At 33.7% G+C, this 7,837-nt stretch overlaps 1 long non-coding RNA gene across 1 annotated transcript; it reads right to left on the minus strand.

Annotated features, from left to right (window-relative positions):
• Nucleotides 1–6,174: 6,174 nt before the first annotated feature.
• Nucleotides 6,175–7,502, minus strand: LOC125498445 (uncharacterized). Its single transcript, XR_007275435.2, has 2 exons — nucleotides 7,021–7,502; nucleotides 6,175–6,456 (listed from the first exon to the last, which is right to left on the minus strand). It is a non-coding gene; the product is annotated as an uncharacterized LOC125498445 (long non-coding RNA).
• Nucleotides 7,503–7,837: the final 335 nt, after the last annotated feature.

Here is a 7,837-nt window from a genome sequence, read left to right on the forward strand (position 1 = left end):
AGAAATTTTAAATCCTGAGGAAAGTGAGGCAAGACTGAGCGCTTTATCTTCGGGGTTGTCAGTTTTCGACGAGATCGAAGAGGGTCAAGTTGGGGGTGAGCACCTGGATAAGATTAAGGAGAAAATCAAACAAGGTAAGGAAGCCGACTTTAAGATCCATGATGATGGAACTTTGAGGTTTAAGGGGAGATGGTGTGTACAAAAAATGTAATGACCTGAAGATATGTCTTATGGATGAGGGGTATAAAACTCTAGATTTTGCGCACCCTAGGGTGACAGGTTATACAAAGACTTTAAAGGTATCTATTGGTGTCCAAACATGAAGGATGAGGTAGTCGAATATATGTCTAAGTGCCTAACCTGTGAAAAAGTGAAGATAAATCATACGAGGCCCATGGGGAAGGTTCAATCCTTAGAGGTTCCTGGATGGAAGTGGGATTCTATTTCTATGGATTTTGTGACTGCTTTGCCTAGGTCGAGGAGTGGCAATGATACTATTTAGGTTATTATGGACCGACTGACAAAGTCCGCGTATTCATACCTATTAAGGAGACATGGAAAAAGAAGCAACTTGCAAAGACGTACATTAGGCATGTAGTGAGATTGCATGGGGTTCCAAGGGATATTATTGCTGATCGTGATTTGAGATTCCTCTCGAAATTTTGAAAAAACTTCCAATTAAATCTTGGGACAACATTGAAGATGAGTACAACCTTTCACCGTGCGGCTAATGGTCAAACTGAGAGGACTAACCAAATCATGGAGGATGTGTTGAGAGCGTGCGCTTTTGATTTCCTAGGTAGTTGGGAGGACCAATTAGAGCTGATCGAGTTTTCTTATAACAATAGCTATCATGCGAGCATTAAGATGACACCTATTGAGGCACTATATGAACGAAAATGTAGAAGTCCCATTTGCTGGAATGACTTTAATGAGAATTTATTGTTGGGGATAGAGTTTATTGAGGAACCGTCAAGAATGTCAAACTAATTCAGGCTACTCGAGATGGGAAAAAGAGTTATGCCGACTTAAAACAACGCGAAGATGAGTTTGCAATAGGTGACAGAGTGTTTTTGAAAGTATCACCAACTAAGGGCGTCATGAGATTTGGGAAAAGGGGCAAGTTAAGTACCAAATATGTAGGTCTATATGAGAATTTGGAGCGAACTGGGAAAGTAGCCTATAGGTTGGCATTGCCAATGGAGTTTGAGAAGATGCATGATGTGTTCCACATTTCCCAACTCAAGCGATATATCCCCGATGAGTGTCATGTTCTGGAGCCTGAGAGGATACATATTGATAGTAGCCTCACATATGAGGAAAGACCTGTGAAGATCCTTGACATGAAGGTGTGTAGTACACGCAATAAGGACGTCCATATCGTGAAAGTACTTTGGTCTAACCACGAGTCTGAAGAGGCAACGTAGGAAGTCGAAGATGAAATGAAGAAGAAATATCCAGACTTGTTCCTTGAGGTGAGTTACGAGGGCATAACTCTTTTTCTTTAAGGGGGATCGATTGCGATAGAATTTCGTGCTTTTTATCTATTTTTATGAGATTTTTATACTTATTTTAGCGATTTGCCCCTATTGGTGCAAAATAAATAGATTCTCCACATAGAAAAGTGTATTCAAGAAGTAACGTAATATTTCTCAAATGAAATTTAGATCAAGTTTTTCGAAATATGGAGATTTTTTGCCGAGTTTCGGGACGAATTTTTTTTTAAGAGGGGTAGATTATAATCCCCCGTAAATTATAGATTATATATATATATATATATATATATATATATATATATAATATATATATATATTATCATATATATATATATATATATATACATATATATATATATATACATATATATATATATATATATACATATATATTATATATATACATACATATATATATATATATACATATATATATATATATATATATACATATATATATATATTTTAGTATTGACTATTTTGAAAGTCAAAGGAATTATTTTAAAGATTTAAGGAAGTTAAAATATTTTATTAAGGCATGCTTTCAAAAACATTTGAAATATTATTTGGATTTGAAATAGAATTTTAAATGAGCTTGAGGAATCCAAATACTAATTGGACTAGGAAAAGGAACTTCTAGTAATGTTAGGAGTTTATTTATCAATCCTATTCATTATTTAATCCTACTTGAAATCTAATTGTCTTTTCCTAAGCCCAAAAGGAAAACTTAACTATAAATATCTTTAAGCCCTAATATTTTACTCACAAAAATATTTTCTCTCCTCCCCCCACATAGAATCGACCCCTTTATTTTTCCTCTCCTCTTCACATGATTTTTTCCTTTCTTCTTGTTTTCTTCTTAACCAAGAAACACACCACTCCATAAACACCACCACCATAGCCGACCTACTGCTGCCGCCGCCGCTGCTGGTCCTCGACGACGATCTTGTTCTTTGATTCTCTTTCTTGAATTGGTTTGATTACTTTTCTTCTTCTTTAAGTTTTGATTGAAGATTATGTTTTTATGTTTTGTTTTCGTACTAATTATGATTAGAAGCTTTAATTTACTGTTTTAGTGATGAATCTATGATTATATAAATTATGTGTTGAAAGAATAAAAATTCAGATTTGATTATTATGTTTAAATTGAAATTTTAATTATCAAAGTATGGATTTTTAGGGTGTTAAAGACTGGAAAAACATAGTAGTATGTTATAAACTATGAGATTGATTTACTTATGAGTTTAAGTGTGTTTAAAGGGAGTTTTAATAATTTATAAGTTGCTTGAATTTTAGAAAGGTTGTTATTAATGGAGTTTTATGGGTTTTCTTGACTAGTATAGTAGTACTATGCTAGAGAATATGAGTAATTGATGTTTTAATGATAAAAATAACTTTTAAATATTTGTAAAGGGAATTTAAAGTATATTAAAGTTGCTGGAATTTATTTGGAGTATTGATTATAAATTCTATTGGTTGTTTTAGGCGGATATTTCTCTGTATGCGACTTCTAAAGTTGATCAAACGTGGTCTATCAATTTGTCTACACAAGGTACGTACAAATCTATGTGTTGTTTGATGTAGTATCATGATTTTAGGAAGGCAAGTTATGTAGTATCATGTATAAGGACTTTGTGAGTTCATATATGATTGCTATGATGTTGGATTTTACATATTTTATGTCTGCTTGCGAACATGTTAAGTATGAGATTTAATTATGAGATTAATATCATGTTTGTATGAAATATTGATGCAAGCATGTTGGTTGGGAAGTTTATTTATCAATTAACATGGGGGAATTAATATATATATTAAGTTGGATCGTGATTGAATCATGTGTTCCCTTATATTATTATTTTCACTACTCTATGAGGACTCTGGGCCTTATTTGGTAAGTTGATAATTTATACCTTTGAAAGGTTGGTTGTTACTGGCTAGGTTCAACAAATAAGAAGAATTGGAATAAATAATGAATTAATTTTGGGTTGTAAGTTGTATGATCACTTATTTAATCCTAAGATAAAAGAAATAAAGTTCTGAATGCTTAATTATATATTATCTGTATTGCTTTGTGTGTCATAACAAGTAATAATCGGTTAATCATGTAAAGTGAAATTTAGATAGTAATAAACTTTAGATTGGTGCACGTCTGAAGTTGGACAATCAGGAGTTGCGGTACATGGTGGTCGTGCCATGATTTTTTCTAGGAATTGGATTGATCACTGTTCCTATTTTTCTTGAAAAGGTTCCTCGATATCGTAGGTCATTATGGAATATGCAGTCGCACCCGCATTTCGTCATCCTAGGTGAAGGCTGGTTTTTAAATGAAACATTTGGTCCAATGACTATTCCATCAAAGTAATAAAAAGATTGTTAAAGTTTAGTTCAGTAAAAGTTATCTGCAGATTGTTATATTGTTATGCTTTTATTTGTCCACTAGTGGAAAAAACCCTATCTGTCACTTAGTAACAAATGCGATTTTTACAAAACCGCATTAGAAAATCAATTAAAAAAGATAAGAAGGTAAGTTGGGAAGAAAATCTGATGCGGTCCTCTTGTGGACCGCATCAGATTAAAAAACTAATGCGATTTTGTTGAAATCTGATGCGGTTCTTATAACCGCATCAGATTTTCTCAATTTTTTTTAAAAAAAATCCGAGATGCGCTGGTCTGGCCCATTACTCTACTGCCGATTTATTTTCCTTATAACCCCCATAACCCCAACCCAATTTGCCGCCCTCTCAAACCCTAATCCTTCTCTCTCCCCTCCCCTCTCCTCTCCGATCCTCTCCTCTCCTCACTCAAACCACGACACTCCCTCCTCTCTCTCAAACCACGACGCCCTCCTCTCTTTCTCCTCACTCAAACACTCAACCCTAATCGTTAATCCAAAGCAAAAACGAACACCTCCTCTCCCTTCTCATCGAATTCAAACTGCAGCGCCCTCCCTCCTCTCAACGAACACCGCAACAACGAACACCTCATCTCTCTTCTCGTCGAATTTGTCTTCTCGTCGAATTCATCGTCGCTCTCGTCGTGCTTGTCGAATTCGTCGCCGTTCTCGTCGTGCTCGTTAAATTCATCCCTCGCCCTCCCTCCTCTCGTCGTGCTCATCGAATCAATTTGAATAATTTGAAAGTAAAACAAAGAATGAATTAATTTGTATAATCTAGTTTATTTTTTGTTTGTATCATATTTGTTCTTTAATTTAGTTTACAAATCTGGTTTTTTTTTTGAATTTTAATTTATTTTTTAATGTTTAATTGCTGTAAATTCGCCTTGTTTATTGATCAGTTCGTCCTGTTAATTCGTCTCAATGTTTTGGTTAGGTTTTTGGTTGTTTTCTGGTACTGTTATTGCTGTTGATATGTGTTTGTTGTTGTCATTTTTTTAAAACCCTATCCGTACTTTCTGATGCGGTCCTATTCAAAACCACATCAGATTCTAATGAATCTGGCGGTTTTGGACCGCATCAGATTATTTCTCAAAGCTGCTGCGCACCCATTTGATGCGGACCAAAACCGCATCTGTAAGCCCGATTTTGAGACCGCATCAGATAGGCTTTTTTTCACTAGTGGTCCTTGCTTAATATTTATCAGTATCATGTTAGGAATGTTTATTTATTATAATGTAGTACTCAGCTTTGCTGACTACGTGCTTTGTTTGTATGTGTTGATCATGACTTTGCCTTACTAATCATGTGATGACCCATTCTTGGTGAGCAGATTCTTTAGTGCATTGACATCTACGGATGTGCAGATGATGCATCTTGGGGTTTCGAGAATGGAGAGCTTATGTAGCACATTGATATAATTATTGTTTTAATAGTTACATTTATATTTAAGTTTGGTTTGAAGTTAAATTTAACAATGTTCTTTAGTTTTAAAGTTATTTTGTTATTTATTATATTTCAATTCCACAAGTTTAATTATATATTTTTCGCTGTAAAATTTTGAATAAGCCGATACGTTATTACACGGGCGATAATGCTTTGATGATTCTCTAAGTTTTATATTTGAAAAGTATTTTTGAAAAAGAGAGAATTATTGGGGTGTTACAACCTAATAATGGATGGAAAATGGACTCTAATACATATTGACCTGAAATGAATGCAAGTGGATTAGGTTTATTGGATTAGACTGAATGAAGGTGTTTGGATTAGGCTTAAAAATTTGTTTTTGAAAGGAACCCCTTGTTTTTATATTTTATTAGGAAAAGATGATGGATTAATTTTGAATTTTTTTTTTAATATGTAGTAGGTGATTAGTAAATGTTTTCAAAAAGAGTCAAATAGAAGAGTGTGTAGGATTGATTTTTGATATGACTGAGTAGAATTGATAGGGAAGATTAGTTGAGCATCGGGGAGAAGGTAGACATGCATGATGATTCTAACTATGCCATGACCAATTTTCTAAATGCATTTTTTTGGGACAGACTCAAGCATGCACGAAAGACTATGTTTTTTAGATGTGAGCCCTTAAATGCCCATGCTTTAATGTGAAGACAAACGGACCATACATAAGATCGACCATTACGAAGACTAAATCAACAAAAAGCACGCGATGCAGTGTAACAACCTTTTAGGACCATACACAACCGTGCGTCTGGTGGTGCGCTAGTGTAACAGCCCGCACTTCCGAGCTGCTAGCTAATCCCACTTATCGTTCATGAATCTCAATTAACACTTAATAACCTTTGAATTATATTCATTCGCAGCGAAAAACATAACTATAAAACGATCCTGGACCTGTGAGTTATGGGCCCACGCACAACATAATAACTTCAAAACCAAATAACAGATTACATAATACCTTAATTACTAGATTCCCAAAACAATAGAATATTAAATCTTTCACTAAGAACTTGAATACATCCAAATACAACCTTTGAATCACTTGGATATCTACAATTTAATAACCAACTCTTTACTTCCAATGCACTGTGAGCTCCCAACACAAACCTGCAAATTACAGAAGAAAATACAAAAAAAAAACAAAACTAAAATGAGCGAAAAACTCAATAACTTTACTTCAGTCCGTCAAAACGGTTTTGGTTCGTAAACATTTTTCATATCAGAAACTAACTTGGTAATTGTTCGAAAAAAAAATTCATTATTGAAAATATATCGCCGGCATAGCTTAATCACATTACAGAAATCGCTGGCAAGCACAGGCAGAAACTTAACATAATATAACATAACACAATATTCGACCTTATCTGGTCTTAACTCATATACGATCATTTTCCTCCGCCTGTACCTTACCCACTATTCATCTTAGTTCATAAACTAAGCCAGCTAAAACAATTTCGAAATCATTTTCTCATTATCATACTCAAATTGTATTCCAAGAAACACACATATTTCTGAACAATTCTAATAGCATAACAAAGTCATATTCCACAAATCCACACATGAAGATGCATCTATAACTATGGCCATGACTATAAACGATATATGATATCTAAAATTCAATATAATGCACACACATGCATTTAAATAGATTTTACTGAACATAAAGGTTACGTCATATTCAAGCACAACTATATGCAACCTCCAAGAACATTTATGATAATCTTGATCTTCAACTCCAGCTCGAACTCCAAAATAATTCACCCAACACAATAACATAATCAACGACCGTTCTTCAAATAGATAGTAATCAAGTTAAACCTTATGAGCTAGTTATGATTTTCTAAATGATACCAACAATGCTCAACAACATAAGCTATTCTAATAAAACCTTTTAATACCAACCCCTCAAACTTATTTCAATATCATAACTAAGACCATCTGATCTGTTGAACCCTAGTTTTGATGATGACAAAGAAACAAAGATGCAAACTAAGTAGTGAACTAATGAGTTGTTTAAGTGTATGATTTTTAAGGTATCAATGAAAGGAACTAGGAGAATACGAAGTCAAGGAAGAAGTCAAGAGAGGATTTCAAAGGCTAAGTAAAGAAGTTTCTATAAGTTGATACTGGAGCAAGCATTGGATCAAGAAGAATAAAAGCTAAGGCGTTTTATTTTATAGTTCCATGTAAAGGAACAAAGTAAGGATATAAGGAACAGTGGCAGTTTTATTTGAGAATGAGAGTTTGTTCCTTTCTAAGGAACAAACTAAGTGGCACTAAACGAATTGTTAAAGGAACTTGTTTATAAAGGAACTAGACTTAGGCGTGCTGTAAGTTAACGGTAAATATAATTGAGTAAGTCATGCCTAAATTATAGGAAATTAGTTTAACTTAATGAAAATCAGTTTTAAAAGAAAATCTTTTTAAGAAAAGATTTTGTTTTTCGAAATAATAGAAAAAATATATCCGGTTTTTAGGAAAAAGTTTA

This window comes from Beta vulgaris, chromosome 6 (assembly GCF_026745355.1).
Source record: "Beta vulgaris subsp. vulgaris cultivar EL10 chromosome 6, EL10.2, whole genome shotgun sequence".
NCBI classification, from domain to species: Eukaryota; Viridiplantae; Streptophyta; class Magnoliopsida; order Caryophyllales; family Amaranthaceae; genus Beta; species Beta vulgaris.